The 16,410-nt window shown below is 47.4% G+C and overlaps 1 protein-coding gene across 1 annotated transcript in view; it reads right to left on the reverse strand.

Annotated features, from left to right (window-relative positions):
- EPHB1 (EPH receptor B1) overlaps positions 1 to 16,410 on the reverse strand; it is a 457,018-nt gene that overhangs the window by 104,742 nt on the left and 335,866 nt on the right. The gene's annotated exons all lie outside the window — the stretch shown is intronic.

Genomic DNA, 16,410 nt, shown 5'->3' on the forward strand with positions numbered 1-16,410 from the left:
GAAACAGAATAATAATTTCAAAATCTGTGAAGTGCTTCCGAAATCTCTGTTTAAAAAGAATATTATTTATTTCCCAATTCAACATTTTTCACACAGTGTAAGTAAAATGAAAACAGTCTGGAAATAATAAATGAGCGCTGTCTGTCTAGGGAAGAAGCGGGTAATGGATGAGGCTGCAGTCTGCGCTCTGTTTAGGGGCTGTTCCGTTTAGTCCTGGCACTTCTGCAGTGATGAAGGTCACTTCTTCAAATGAACTCAACTTTACAAGGCTTTCTCTGGGGACCATGGCTGAGTGACATTTACTGTCCCGGATTTAAGTAAACAGATTCCCCTCTAGGACCTGAAATTACAGAGCACAGCTGCCAGGTCATAGGGCCTCATTCTCCATTTCTCCATGATCCTAGGACTCTCAGCAGACACCTTCTGCATGAGGCGCCTGGGTGAGGTGGAGATGCAGGGGAGATGCAGGGTCGACGCAGGGAAGATATTAGGAAGATGCTCATAGTCTGGGGGAGCCATCAAGAGAGCACAGAGTGGGAGGTACTGTGATGAGCCCTTAGAATCACAGTGTGCCTCTGGGACTTTGCCCACTTCCCATTAGAGACCTTGTGATGTCTGTGAAAATGGGCCCCTCAGAGCTCCTACTCCTGGGAACATAACTGCCTAACGGCCCCAGCTGCAGCATTCTGAGATACATCACTGCATCCAAGTGGAGCGGTTTCCCACACGCTGCTCCCACCCAGTGACTGAAAGTGGTGGGGATGCTATGGCAGGTCCCTTCTTCACTCTTCCGGTGGGTGACTTATGCTCAAACACGCCCCATTGGACTTCCCAACACTTCCCTGCAACTCATGTCTGTCTAAAGCTCTTCCCACTCAATCCTTCTTCCTTGCCTCTCTCTCCTTTAGAGGGATCAGATCTTCATTGTGGTCTGATAGCTCTCCCAGCCTCCTCTGGCCTTCACCCCACTTTCCCAGTAAGTCTTTGGTATATCTGGTTTCATCGTGGCATCTGTGAATGGAGGACCTGAATTGATGCCGTTCTGAATCCCCTTATCAATTATTCTCTGCCAGCCCTGCTGTATCCCTGGGGACGGGAGGCTCACTGACTCCAGGAGTTACTGCTCCATGCCTGCGTATCTCTCACCAGTGTGCACGTCTTCCTTATCCTTATCTGAAATATGTCTTGGAACTTCCCACTGGTCTCAGTTCTGCCAACTGAAGTAATATAGAATGTTCCCTCTTTCACAGAATGGCTTGTCAAATAGCTAAAGAAACTAGTTAGGTCTCCCCTGAGTTTTTCCTGCTGAAAAGAATGGCCAGATCCTATGGAAATTTCTCCCATGATATGCTGCCACCTGAGGTGGCTCTCTTCCAAATGAGGCTTGTTATCTAAATCTCTTTAGGCATTAGGCCCTGAGGTGAATCCAATTCTCTCACCGCTGTTTGAACAGCAAAGATTAGAGTAAAACGAATATCTACCATGATCTGTGTCCTATGCATCTATTCACATGACCATAAGCTTTTGCTTCAAAAACACATACCTGCGATTGGATTTTGAAACCACAGTCAATATAACCTTTAGGTTTTCCCATGGTATGCTCCTCATCTTTTGTCTATAGAGTTGGCTTTTTGCTTGGACTACAGGGATTTAAATGTACCTTCATGGTGTCAAATTTGGCCTATTTGTCAAGTAAGTGGAAATAATTTTTGATCCTGACTCGACTATCACATGCATCTTCACTTCCTCCCAACTTAGGATCATGGCCCAGATCCACTTAATTAACTATTTAAACAAGTATTTACTGAGTATCTGTCATGTGCCAGTAATCATTCTAGGTTCTAGAGAGTCCACAGTGAACAAATTAACATTTTCTGTCTTCACAGAGCTTAGTTCTAGTGGAGGGATTCAGAGACTAGACATAGTAAATATATAAATTACAAGGTATGTTAAACATCTCAAGTACAGTGGGAAAAAAATGGAGCAGAGGAGAAGGGACACAGAATGCTATAATGTAGGAGGCCAGCTGGGGAGGGGCTGCAATTCTGAATCAGGTGGTCAGTCAGGCCCTGCCTGAGGAGCAGGTGTAGGAGCAAAGGATGAAGGAGGGAAGACAGGGAGGCAGGAGGATACTTGGGAGGAGAGCCCATGAGATGGAAATGTCAGGGCAAAGGTTCTGATCTGGGAGCAGCCAGGCAACAGGAAGAGCCAGTGGGACCGATGCAAAGACGAGGCCACAGGTGGTAGGGCCGCAGGGACACTATAAAATAGGACCTTGGCTTCTACTGAGAGAGACAGGGACTCAGGAGAAGGTTCGAACAGGAGAGTGACATCATGTGAGTTTCATGTATCACCCTCTGTTGTGTTGTACGTGGAGTGCAGAGGCTGTGGGAAAGCTGAAAGAACTATCCTAACACAATTGCAATAGTCCAGCCAGAAGACCATGGTGACTTGGACCAGGCTCGGAGTGGTGGAGGCAGCGAGAGTGGGGATGGTCAGATTCTGAATAGACTTAGACTATCTCAGTGGATGTGGGATGTGGAAGAAATAGAAGAGTCATCATGACTCCAAGGTTTCTGGTTTGAGCAGCTGGGAAGTTTTTGGGTAGGGGCATAAGGGAGATCAGGGAAGACACTGATACAGGCAGTCTGGAAGGAAAGACCAGGTGCTCTACTTGGGACCTGCTTGCTTTGAGACATCTAGGATGTACCAGACTAGTAGTTGGCTGAGGACAGATGCACATAGAAGAGGTCCAGACTGAAGATATAAATTTGAAGTCATCAGTATATTGTATCAAAAGCACCAGAAATGACAGAAATGACCAAGAGAAGGAGCAGAAGAGGTTATACAGTCTAAGATTCAGGAGGTGAGGGAAAGCTGCCAAGGGGCCTGAAACGAAAGACCAGGGCTCTGGAAGGAGAACCAGACAGAGTGATAGCCTAGAGACCAAGCAGCAGTGTTCCCAGGAGGACAGGATGTGTGCGGTGCCGCTGCTGAGTCACTAAAGTAAAACTAGGCACCAGGTATGGATTTGGTACAGGCTGGATTGTTAATGGTGGGGGGTGGGGTGGGAGTGGGGATTGACTTTGTTTCTCTGACACCTGTGTTCACTGCATGCAGAGCCCCAGGAGAGGATAAAGCTGCTTCAGGGAGAGTGAGGCTGTATTCTGGAGTTTGTAGAGTTGGTCTGGGATCCTGCTGTGTCCACCAGGATGGGTGGGAATGGCCTCCTTAAATCTTCTCCACACCATCCCAACCCCTGCCCCCATCCATCACACTGAAGGGGCTGCCCTTTCAGTCCTCTGGGGAAACAGGCTCCTTTGACATGATGTTACTCATGTCAGGGCCATATAGATTTTCAGGATCCTTCTGCCTCAAAAGCTGAAGCATTATGTATTAAAAATTGGAAAGATTAATCCCAATGACCTGAGGATTTTGATGGGCTTGGTTCTTTTCTTTGCCTCTAACCCCTGGAAAGCCATCATTCAAAACTCAACATATTTACCACCCATGGTGCCAGGCCCCTGCTCTAACCACTCAGGACAGAAGGACAAGTAAAGTCACCGTCCTGCTTAAAGGTCCTGGTTGGGGTCAAATGGCAAAAAAACTCTCGTAGGGCGGGTTGATCCAGACTCAAAGGAGTCAAATCCACAGACATGGACAGGAATGCCCCTGTGACAGAGGTGGCAAGGACCTCCTGGTAGCCCCTCAGCAGCACACAGACCCAGGAGAAACTGCCAGAGGGAAATCCACCGCAGCCAGCATTTCTCAGAACTATGGTGATGACGCTGTGGTCACAGACCCCATGGCAGGCTGTTTATCCTCATATAGGTCATTCTAAATGTCTTACCTTTTAATTGAGATGGGATTTTGCACAGGGGAGAAAGTGGGAAAGTATTACTCCACCTCCCTGAAGATCAGGGGCAGCGCACATTTGGTATTCTGCCATCAGTCATCACTTACGGTGACAACTTCTTTTTCCTTCAAGTGCAAATGCCACCTCTAAATCTCATGTTTTATATGCAAGAAAATCTTCAGACCAAACAGAACTAAAAAGTGCTCAGGTATTCATTCAAATACCAATTGCTTTTAGTAAAAGCAGATGTAAGATAGGAGGGAAAATTAATTCAGAGTAAGATAGGAGGGAAAATTAATTCAAAGCAGCAGCCCCTGGAACCCCAAATACAATGGTTTGAACAGTACACCCTGGCCAGCTGTCTTTTCTCATAAACCTGCATCTCAGATGAAGGGATAGTTTCACTGAATCCTTGAAAGAATTTCTTCTTCACAAGCACACAAATCACTTTTGACTAAACTAAACATTCTACAGAGAGAAAGAAATGAAAATTATTAAAATTTAGCAAGTAAGCAAATATAGACCTTTCCTTAGAAAAAGAAAGGACAAAGAATCAATTTAGGGGCTATTTGGAAAGAAGGTACTGATCAAGAAAGATGTGTTTGCAGACACAGAAACCAGATTGGTGGTTGGCAAGGGGGAAGAGTGCTGGGCAGGGATAAACCGGGAGTTTGCGATTAGTAGCTATGAATGATTACATATAGGCTGGAGAAACAACAAGGTCCTACTGTATAACACAAGGAATTATATTCAATATTTTGTGATAAATCATTATAAAAAAGAATATATATATATATACATATATATGCATGAAAGTGAAAGTTGCTCAGTCGTGTCCAGCTCTTTGCAACCCCATGGACTATACAGTCTATGTAATTCTCTAGGCCAGAATACTGGAGTGGATACGCTTTCTCTTTTCCAGGGGATCTTCCCAACCCATGAATCAAACCCAGGTCTTCCGCATTGCAGGCAGATTCTTTACCAGCTGAGCCACAAGGGAAGCCCAAGAATACTAGAGTGGGTAGCCTATCCCTTCTCCAGCGGATCTTCCCGACCCAGGAACTGAACTGGGGTCTCCTGCATTGCAGGCGGATTCTTTACCAACTGAGCTATCAGGGAGGCCATACTGAGTCATTTTGCTGTACAGCAGAAATTAACACAACACTGTAGATCAACTACACTTCGATACAATTGAAATTAAAAAAAAAGAAAGATATGTTTGGCCTAAAGAGACAGTGCTCAAAAAATCCAAACATACTCAAAATTGCCCTGAAGTTCTTCTCAGTGAAATAAAGAGGCCAACCCAACAGGAGGCCAGGATCCAAAGAGGAGAGCGGGGAAGCAATGACAAGCGTTCCGTCAGGCACTCAGGAAAATCTGTGTGAGGGTCCAAACAGAATCAGAACCAGGAGTGTCTGAATGCATGTCTAGAGTCAATAATAAAAGGCCCTTTAACTGTGTCAGAAGCAGGAAGAGACTTGAACATCATCGGTCCAGGGGCTCAGGGATGGAGAAAATGCAAAGGCAGATGGGCTGAGTCCTTTGTCTCTGTTGTTGTGAAGAAGACCTCAGGGAGCCCTTCCTCCCAAACTGCTTTTGAAGCAAACAGATCTAAGCTGGTTATCCCATTCAGCAGCGAGAGTGCACAGAATGTTCCTGCCTGAACTGACAAATGAGATGTGGATAAATTGCAGGGATGGGATGGTCCCAGTTGCAAGTTATGAAAGAACTCACATGTGACATGGGACAAGTGTCAGCCCCAACTGGTCACAGGTCACTGCCGGAGGCATCATGGATGATGCCAGGCGGACCACCTACCAGCCCTCCATTTCTAAAGAAGGGCTCCAACAGAGATTGGAGGGCGTGCACCCCTCTGAGATTCTGGCTGGGTCTTGGGAGGGTGGCGTGATTCTGTCTGGAATTTAATAACCCCAAATCTGGACCATGGAGTCTTACTGTGGAGCCTGATTTCCTATTTTGGGTTCTCCTGGACCAAACATTTTATGTTTAAAATATTCCTTGCTTGACCTTTTAATCGAGTTAGAGACTCTAGTCATATTCAAAGTTTTCTCTTACTCCTTATTTTCGATTTGAGAAAATAAGGGGCAATTTTCTCCCAATGATTAAGCATCTCAGATTCCAAATGTGAGAATAGATTGATATTTTTTTTCCCTAGGACAATTACTAAGTTCTAAAGCATTATCTTTCCTTATTAAAAATTACTTCCTAATGTCTTCATTGACTTTTATGTCCAAAGAATTCTTTCAACAGTTATCACCATAATCCATTTGGGGATATAATAAATGATGTTAAAATATTTTATTTAAGATAACCAAAGTATTTATCAGTAGTTTTGAAGAAAAATAATAGCAAAACACGCATGCATTTAAAATTAAGCTGATCTATTATATCAACCCTTAATGTTCACTGGAAGGACTGATGCTGAAACTGAAGCTCTACTACTTTGGCCACCAGATGTGAAGAGCCAACTCATTGGAAAGGACCCTGTTGGTGGGAAAGATAGAGGGCAGGAGGAGAAGGGGGTGACAGAGGATGAGATGGTTGGATGGCATCATCAACTCAATGGGCATGAGTTTGAGCACACTCTAGGACAGTGAAGGACAGGGAAGGCTGGCATGCTGCTGTCCATGGGGTCTCAAAGAGTCAGACATGACTTAGCAACTGAACAACAGCAACAACTGGAGTGAGATGTTTGAAGAGGTTATGAAAATATGGAACTTGAATTTTCAGAGTTCAGCAAATCCCATCTAAAGGGGAAAACAGTGTTTCTTCTGCAGGTAGAAAACACGCCAGAGGAAGCCTTGCTGTGAGGCCCTAGAGGGTCACTGCTGAGTCCCCTCTGCTTGGCCTCAGGTAACAAGCTTAGCAAATGTCCTGGAAGACACATGGCCTCTTCAGTTAGGGGTTCTCCTATCTGAACTTCTCAAGGAGGCCCATGGATAGGAGAGTCCATTGCCTCCCTCACAATAACTCATGCTGGGCTGGCTGGTGCAGCTTTCCTTAGTCCTTCCATGAAGAAATGTTTGCACGGTGGGTGGCGGTCCTCAGAGTGACCCTTCAGAGTGATACAGCTGCCCCCGCCTGAACAGTGTCCACCTGAGGTGGTTTATCACCGCTTCTACCATCGTGGGCATTGCTGTTTCTGGGAAAAATATCCATCATTTGATGAACATTTGGGTTGTTTCCACATTTTGACTATTGTGAATAATGTTGCTAAGAACAGTCATGTGTAAATTTCTGTGTGGACCTCTATTTGCATTTCTCTTGGATACATGCCAAGGAGTGGAACTGCTGGGTCACACGATAATACTAACCCCTCTTACTCTTTCTAGAGTAGCATTTCCCAGCTAAATCATCCCTAGACTAATCACCTGTAATACACCATAGACCCCAGCTGTGAGGAAGATAAAGAGGGTGGTGAGGAATGGTAAGGAGGCCAAGTCCCAGCCCAGACCAGTAGCAGTTAGCAAAAATGCAGACAGGCCATGCTCGGGGCCCTAGAGATGCTACAGAGAGAGGGGGGCTCCTATTCTGGCTTTGCCATCTGCTTATTGTGTGGTCATGGGTTAAGGTTACTTAACTTCTTCAGACCTTTAATCCTTCAACTATAAAATAGGAATATTAACCCTGATGTTATGAGGTTTTCAAATGTTCCAAGGATGTGCCCTGTGTGGTCCATTGCTTCTTCCAACTTGATCCAGTCTGCCAACACAGGGGACTTGGCAACCAGCCCAAAGTCTCCTTCTGGGTCCACCACTGTTCACAGATGCAAATCAATCCCTGGGCATAGGTCCTCAAGGTAAATGTGAAAAGCACAACTCCGTGACAGGCCTTGGGCATTTGTGTGATAAATATCTTTGAGGGGATAAATAAACATGTCAACCCAGTCAGAGTGGAGCGATGAATAAGAATGGGCTTAGAGACCAGGAAGGCTAACAGCAGGGTTCCCCGGAGGTTGGTGTGACAAATGTTCCGGAAGAAAGATGGTTTCCTGTAACATCTTGGGATGGCCTGCAGTTTTGCTGGGAAGTAATCTAGGAAATAAACGATGGGGTGTCTGTCCTTGAGGACAAGGAGAGCTCGTGACTGTGGGGAGGGGATGGACCCAACCATCCGGTGGTGCGAGTCAGGCCCAGGAGTCATGGATGGTCCCTTGGCTCTGTGCCCACATTTCTTCTGGTCTGGTCACCCACATTGACGGACACGTAACATCCTGTCCCTGAACCTTGTCTCCCTCTGGGCCTCTTCATATTATAGTACAGCCAGATTAACCATCCCAAAGCTCATTTTACCTACTTCCTTGATGCTCCAAAACATTCATTGGATCCCCACTGGAAAGAGATCTCTAACATTTCACAATGTGACAGCGTCTGGCCAGTCCAGGCTGTCTCCCACTCTTCCATCCAAGGAACCAGCCGCTCTCATCTCACCGCTCTACTTATGGATCCCAGCAGCACTCAGCTTTGGGGATCTCTGCCTGCAGAACCAACCCCTCTGCCCACCTCTCTTCATAACCCCACCAAGGCCCAGATCACGCCACTCACTGCCCTGGCTTAGCGTGTCAGATCACGCCCACCAGTGTCCCTTCCTTCCTCCCAACTCAAAGTCCTTATTTTTAATAATGCTCGTTGGGCTGTAACTACCACCTTGGGACACAGTGCACTGGGACCTAACTTTCCAGGTGATCAGCTCTGCTCTCCATCACTGGAGTAAATTCTTTAGGGCAGACGTCTTGTTTTTACCCTCCTCCCACTGTGTTAGCATGTAACGGATGCTCAGTAAAAGTTTGCCTTTACTGGAATGATCAGGGGCTCTTCTCCAGAGGCACTAGAAGTAAAAGGGGTCAAAATCACAGGTTGAAAGGCCAAACTTGGACAATAACCTTTAAAGGAGAAAGATGTGGGGTGGGGAGGCAGAATTGTGATTCTGCAGCCTGTACCTGGGAAGGAATATGGAGTAGGGCTGAGTATAGCGGCCCCAGGGGAATGGGGACAGGAGTGCTTCTAGATCACAGAGGCAGGAACTGGGGAGGCTGGGGCCATTCCCATCTCACTGGAATGTTTCAGCTGAAATGTTACCCTAACATGCACAGTTTCCTAACTTCTTTTTTTAAACTGTGGAATTCTTTCTCTCAAGAAAAGATTCCCTAAAGCATAAAGTGTGGAACAGACCCATGCAGTGCTGCTCTGGGAGATTCAAAAACAGGGGTCCCAGAACCTTGAGGCCAGCCCATTTTCTATCTCCTCCGCCCAGACTCTAAAGGGTTTGTGGAGGGAACCCAAACCGCTGGGCAGCTTCCATCAGTCCCCTTGAGACCTCAGATTAACTTTTGTGAGTTCCTAAAAGGCATTTGTGATGAGGTTAGACCTGAGGAGTTGGGGGTGGTGGGTTATCTTTTTCTTTATATGAAACACACCCTTAGAAAAAACCCCAAATCTATAAATGTCAGCTAAAGCCATCAGACCCAATAGTACCGATGACAAAGAATAATAATTTGCACACAGAAGAATTGTGCAAGTGATGAACTGTGTGTAGAGGAATCGTGTTTCTTCTGACATCCCTATTCTAGGAGAGAGTTTTGCTGAGAAGGTAATGCTTAGATAACAGGTTCCTCTTCTGTTGATGAAAACTCATTTCATTGCACAAATATGCTTGAATTTTACATTAGGAAGCCTGACTCATTAAATATTTTTGGTGCAGTAACATTTCTGGTCAAACTAGATTAAACAAATAAGCAATTAGTTTGGAGACTGGGTATGAATACAAAAGCAGAATTCATTATTTTTCTAATTGTTTTTCCCTAATGTGGACATTGGCGTCTTTGCTTTCACTCTGGGCTCTGCCTTGAGATGACCCAGACAATCCGTTCCAATCTCCCTCTGTACCTTGAGTCCCCTGGGGATAGAGGACTGCTCTGAGTGGGTGGCATCACTTCTATGCTGTTGTAGAGTATTACCTGAGTCTCATCACAGGCTCAACCAAGTGTGAGTTGGGGAGAAGGTGACGGCTTGCAGCCTGGGTGTCTGAGTCAGCCCCACACCCACAGGGAGGCACCTCCTTCAAGTCCATCCACTGAGGGTTTGGTTCTAAGCCAAGGGAGCATGTGACAGTGGGGGCTGGGGCCTGGGGCCTGTTCTAGGGGTGTGGGTTTACAGCAGAGGCCTTTGTTTCTGATAATTACCTCTGAGGTAATTATCTGAAATTACCAGATAATTCTCTAGTTCTCTCCTGGAATCATCTACGTGCTAGTTCTCAAATGTATTCCCAGATCAGCATCACCTGAGCACTGGGAAGAAATGCAGCATCTTGAGCCCCACCCCAGACCTACTGAATCAGAAACCCTGCAGGAGGAGCCCAGCAACCTGTGTTTTAACAAGCCCTTCAGGGGATTCTGGTGCAAGCTCAACTTTGAAAACTGTTTGTCTAGAAATCAGAATGTTACATTTTAAAAGGACATCCGGGGTTATTCAGTTTTCTGTCAATTCTTACAATTTATGGATTATAGCACTGAGGGAGAGAGAGAAAGCTGACTTCCTTGTCCCTAGCGAGCTAGAGCAGAGTCTGAAACAGCATGGTTCCTGCCCCTGAGACAGCCTCTCTCTCCCCTCCCCATATACTCAAGCGCCTAGCATCTTCAGAACCCCTGGAGGATGCACAGCATGGGGAGGGTCACATAATTCATGGTTGCAGAGATCAGGGGTTCCACAGAGGTGAACGTGCGCAGATCCCTATGCTAGGAGGGTAAGACATCCTAGTGAGTGTGTCCTGGGGCTGCTCTGCCTGCTGGGTCACCCCTCCTGGCAATTTCTCTCTCCTAGTGCAACCAGAAGTTACACTGGTAAAAGGAAGTGACCCTGAATGCTGTGCCCCATGGCAGCAGGAGGCTGTGAAGGGAAGTGTGAGTGATGCGGGAGTCCTTGTCAGGTGATATCCATCCTAGGCAGGGGCCCCAGGGTGGCTTGTAGGACAGCTGGGGCACGCCGCTCAACTCCACCTCCCACAGACCTGTCAGCCTTTGTCCTGTGGGACCAGAGCGATGGTAGCCCTGAGTTGCTGAATGCTTGATCACAGGAGGCACCAAAGGGGAGAGCAGATGATGCCCCGTGTGCCCTCTTACTCCCTGATTCTCACCCACACACCTGCAGCAGGGCACGAACCGCCACCACCTGTCATCACCACACTGACACCAGAGAGGGGAGCCATGCCTGCAGCCGCTGCGACTCTCCTCCTTGGGCCTGGAGGTCAAAGTCTTCTGGCCTCAGGGCCAAGAGGATCCCTGCAGGCAGGATTCCATGGGCACTGCCCAGCGGTGAGCCATCCCTACACCCCACTTCCACCATGTTCAGAGCCTCCATCCCCTTGACCTTGACTTCCTCCTTCACCACCCTGCACACCTCTGCCCTGGGCCCTCCAAATGACTGCTCAAGAACCAGAAAACTCTCCATGGCCTCCACCAGGCTCTTTCCAGAACATTCCCTCCATGTCTTCCTTAGGGAACAGTAGCTCCCCTGCAGACCCCTCCATCCTGTGGCTTTCCCCAGCATGGTGCTTATGACTTCATGCCCAGCACACCTCAGGGTCAGGAGGTGGGCCGTGTCCTCCTTGTGCCCCATTCACCTGCACCCTCCGCACAAATGCCCTTGGGCTGAACCGCTGCTCCCCGAGTGATGCTCCCACATCACTCCCTGACTCACTGAAGCCTTGGGCTTCCCTCTCCATCATCTTCCCAGTCTGTGCCTCGCCCTCCTGTAGGTAACTCCAAGGTCCACCTGAACAGCGCACACTCACTCCCCAACCCCCACAACTCCTCCAAATCTGCCCCTTCCTGACATTCACTTGGACCTGGCCTAGCCTGAAGTTGCTCCAATTTCAAAGCCACACATCAAGTACACCTTTTGAATGCAAGCATCCTGCCCACGTGGGGCAACCTCTGATAACTCCACCCCCACACCCCCAGCCCCACCCCACCCCCACACAGCCTTAACTGGTTCTGCATAGCCCTATCCTAATTCGTATCCTGCTTCATCCAGCTTGGGTTCCATTTTGCAATAGTGTAATTGACAATACTCCCCTAAGCAACAGGCGTGAGTTGCCTTCATCTTTCCATAGCATACAACCAGGAAAACCCAACCTGAGAGAGACCCACCATCCTCTTTCTATAGGGCCTGCTCTGAGCAGCCAGGTTCTGCTGAGAAAGCCACACAACAGGGCAAATGGGCAGCTTTGTAAATGGAAGATCACAAACTTCAAATGAGCCTTCAAAATGCTTTCTAGAAATGCTGAATTTCTCTGGTCAATTCCATCTCCCCTTCTCTGTAGTGCACTGCCTAACATTTTTCATTCTCCCTCAACCCCAAAGCCTCCTCTCTCATTCTCAGCACCCAAGCTTATCTCCCACCTACAGAGAAAATAGAAGACTGAACGTCCAACTGCGTAAATAATACCTCTGCTTGGGCACTCAGAATCTCCACAAGTGACACAGGCGCAGAACCCAGCCCACCATCCATCCCTGTGCCCTTCTGGGAGCCCCTTTGCATCTCCCACATATTTGCAAATCAGCCCTTCGTTCTCCTGCTTTGGTTCCTTTGATTTCCATGTAGGCTGCCTGAGGAGCCCATAGAAAAGCTGCTCACTGAGCCAGATTTCCAGGGCCCTCCCTGGGGAGCTGTGGGCTTATGAGAACTCAGTTCCCCTCTGTTCCCTCAGGCGGCACCCACTCAGCCTCCTGGAGCCTGTCTCCCTGCTGAGCTGCAGCACCTCCTCGGAGCCTTGGGGCTACCTGTCTGAGCCTTGAACCTCAGTGACCCTTCAAGGCCTCCTTCCTTGCCTTCCTTGTCTTCTCCTCCTTTTAGGGCATCAGATGAGCGGTCAGACACCAGAAGGCCCTGTCTCCACCCAGCACCCCCAATACCCAGCTCCTCACAAGCTTCCCTCCCCAAATACAAACCCGTTCCTGGGAACAAATGGCAGCCCACTGGGTCAGGAAACGCCACCAAACTGTGAACATTATGTCAGGCCCAAGAGGACTTCCTGGGACACGGGACACTGCTTAGAAGTACAGGGATTACTGGAGCCATGAGACCTGGTCTTTTCCCTTAGGAGCCCTGGTCCATCAGGAGAAATACAGTCCACGTGCACAAACAACTCGTGCACATCTAAGAACTCATGCATTTTCCTTACAACTAGTACAGCTCAGATGACAACGCATGCATGGGGATTTTCTGTGGGGCTCACAGGGTCATGAATGGGTGCTTGTTCCCCTGAGCTTTTCTGGATACAGAAAGCATTTGTTGTGTCCAGAAAAAAAGACAGAAAGGAAGAAACACAAGCACATATTTAAATCTCCAGGGCTCAATACTACAGCTGATGTTGCCCTGCAGCTCAGCTCTCTGAGGAAACTGAGCCCCAGGCCTGATGCTGGCAGAAAGTGCCCCTTGCACAGGAAAAAATCTGGGGTCCAGCATTGCCTTTATTTACCCAGAATACTTAATGTGTCTTTTTTCCCCATCTTTCATATCCGCTCAGAGAAGATGTTAATTTTCTGAAATTAAACACTTAGCTTGATTACTGTTTTGTTAATTGCTGCATTCAAAAACCCCTGGTGCTTCTGCCTGTTTAACATGGATAGTGCTGTGAAAATGATAGGCGCAGAGCTGGCGTGCAGGTGGACAGACAGCAGCCCTGGAATGCCACCCTGACATCCCCGCTGGTGCCTGCTGGAGCAGCTGGGGCCCTGACTGTAGGGGAGGGGGCAGTCCAACCTCAGCGTGGCTGAGTGTCTCCCACACATGGCTGTGGTTTGGAAGAACATTGCACCCAGGAAGTCCAGGTCTCAGCAACATCTGAGAGAATGTGCGGTCTCAGCTCTAATCACAGTGCCTGCCCAGAGATGCCAGAGGGAGGAAAGACCACAGAGAGAACAAGCTATACCATTTGTTGATGTCTGAGATGAATTTAATAATGACGGAGGCATCCATTCATACATTCATTTGATAATTTATTAATTCATTCAATGAACATTTCTCAAAAGCTATTATTTCAGGCACCTAGCTAGACACGGGGGAATCATAGCCACACAGATGGATATAGGACCCACCTCTCCTGGAGATGACAGTCTGTTCATGGAACTGACATTTGCCAGAGGAGCAAGGAACAGGCTCATTTGCCTGGGCTACAAAGCAGACAGAAACTATCTCCTGCTCCAACTGGAGGCTCCCTCTGTAAAGAGGGTGAAAACAATCTCATTTGGACTTTGAACAGGGGAGGAACTTCCTACAGTTCACTGCCAGCCATCTCCTTTTCACCTAACAAACTCTGTACCTAGAGCGCTTGGCCCAAGAGCTAGTAAAATGAGCAAACAGGTCCCCGGGGCCCATGGGGCCCTCCAGTCACCCTCAGAGCAATGCAGCTGTTCGCAAGCTGTTAGCAGCATCCCTAGGCATTGCTTAGGGCTGGAACAGGGAGCATACCTATGCCCAACCACCGAGTGTCCCAGCACGTGAAATCTGTCCACCAGAAGTTCCAACTGGTCGGATAATGAATAATATAATATCCCACCCAGTATTGTCTCTGTGTGGGCTTCCCAGATGGTGCTAGTGGTAAAGAATCTACCTACCAATGCTGGAGATGCAAGACATGTGGATTTGATTCCTGGGTCAGGAAGAGCCCCTCAAGAAGGAAATGGCACCCTACCCCAGAATTCTTGCCTGGAGAATACCATGGACAGAGGAGCCTGGCAGGATACAGTCCCTGGGGCTGCAGAGTCGGACATGACTGAGCAACTGAGTGCACACACTGTGTGGCAACAACCTCCCCAGATTGAAAGCTCTTGAGCAGCAGCATGAGATCACATCCTAACTTTCACCAAGTGTGAGCTGGCACTTCAGCAGGCTGTGGAACCCAGAGCCCAGCTGAGATTCCCCCTTGGTGCCCTTCTGGGCCACTGAGCCCAGTTTCAAGCAATGCTGGGGACCAGAACATGAGCTCCCCAAGACACAGACTCTTGTCTGTGCTGTTTGCTCCTGTGGTCTTCGTGCCTGGAACCATGAATGACACACAGAAGACCTCAGTAAATATTTGTCGAGTCAGTGAATGAGAGCCCCTAGAAGCAGAAGACAAGCAATCAGCAAGTGGAAGGCAATCGCAAAGACTGCGGTGAGTACACTTCCAAAGGTGACATGCTTAAACAAACAAACAAATCACCCTCTGAATGTGGTTGAATCTCACTATGTTCCTTTGAGAGCACTGGGGCTCCTGGTAATACCCTACGATCAGTCTCTTACATTTTCCCTCTAGGATCTATAGGGGAGGAAGACACCTGGCTCCCTGCTGACCTGGAAGGATTACTTGCCCACCTGTGGATCACCAGGACATATTACGATCACTACACATCAACCAAACATATGTCGTATGCAGGGACTAAAGAAGTGTGGCAAATGTTTATCAAGACTTTATACCTAGTGCTGTGTGGTCCTTCTCTCATGAAGCTGGGGTGGGGTGGGAAGTCTGGTTCTCTGCAGAGATCACCATCTAGTGCAGAACCTAAGGCTGCCAGCAGTGGGAAGCCCATGACTTTGGTCAAGGGCAATGCTACATGCTGACCTGCTCAGCTCAAAAGACAAGAAAGCCTATTTGCTAATGGCAGGACCTCTCTGAGGCTGCTTGGAAGTTCCTTCTCAATACCAGGGCTTCAGAAACAATAAAAACAACCTTTTTATGATAAGAAAGCAATGAAATGAACTATGAAATTGAATTGAGAACAGTGAAATTTTCATTGACTTTAGGTTTTTAAAAAACTTTTCCTTATTAACCTCAATGAAAGTTTTCCTTAAAGTCATTCCCATCTTTTTGAAGTTCCAACTCAATCTTCTCTCTGCTCTGGAGCAAATTTCACCTGCTAATTTCCAATGAGACCAGCCCTTAAAGACAGACTAGATTCACCATATGGATCGTAACACTCTAAATTTTCACAGGCAGCAGTGTAATATTGTTTTAATATTTAATTTTGAGATTTACATAATATCTTTCCTCCAAAGAGCTCAATATATTGCAATATCATAAAATTCCTTTTCATATTCAAAGATTATTCTTTATGCATGCAAATACTATATTTAACCAAGGAATAATGCAAATTAGGTGGTATGTTCAGAGGAATCGGTGGGCTGGGTAATTCACGTATGGGAAAAGTAGCATCTCTGAGTGTCTTTAATTGTTTGGGAACTCCAAAAATGCCTTAAAATGGACAAACTAGGGGCTTGTGGCGATTGACAGAGTGGTATAGAATTTTTTAAATAAAATTAAGTAACGGCTCGTGTCTGTGTTGCAGGCTCAGGGGATATGTTAGTATTTCACATGCAGTCAGCACAGCAGGCCATATATGAACCGTGTGTAAAATAAATGTCGGATAGAAATGCTGCTGATGCATAGTACAAGGGAAAAGTGCTGCTTCTCCAAACACAAGGAGGAGAGACAGTCGGGCTCCTCGGAGCCACAGAAGGAGCCCGCTTTGGGCACACACATCCCATTCTATCCTC

The sequence above is a fragment of the Ovis aries genome, chromosome 1, assembly GCF_016772045.2.
Source record: "Ovis aries strain OAR_USU_Benz2616 breed Rambouillet chromosome 1, ARS-UI_Ramb_v3.0, whole genome shotgun sequence".
Lineage (NCBI taxonomy): Eukaryota > Metazoa > Chordata > Mammalia > Artiodactyla > Bovidae > Ovis > Ovis aries.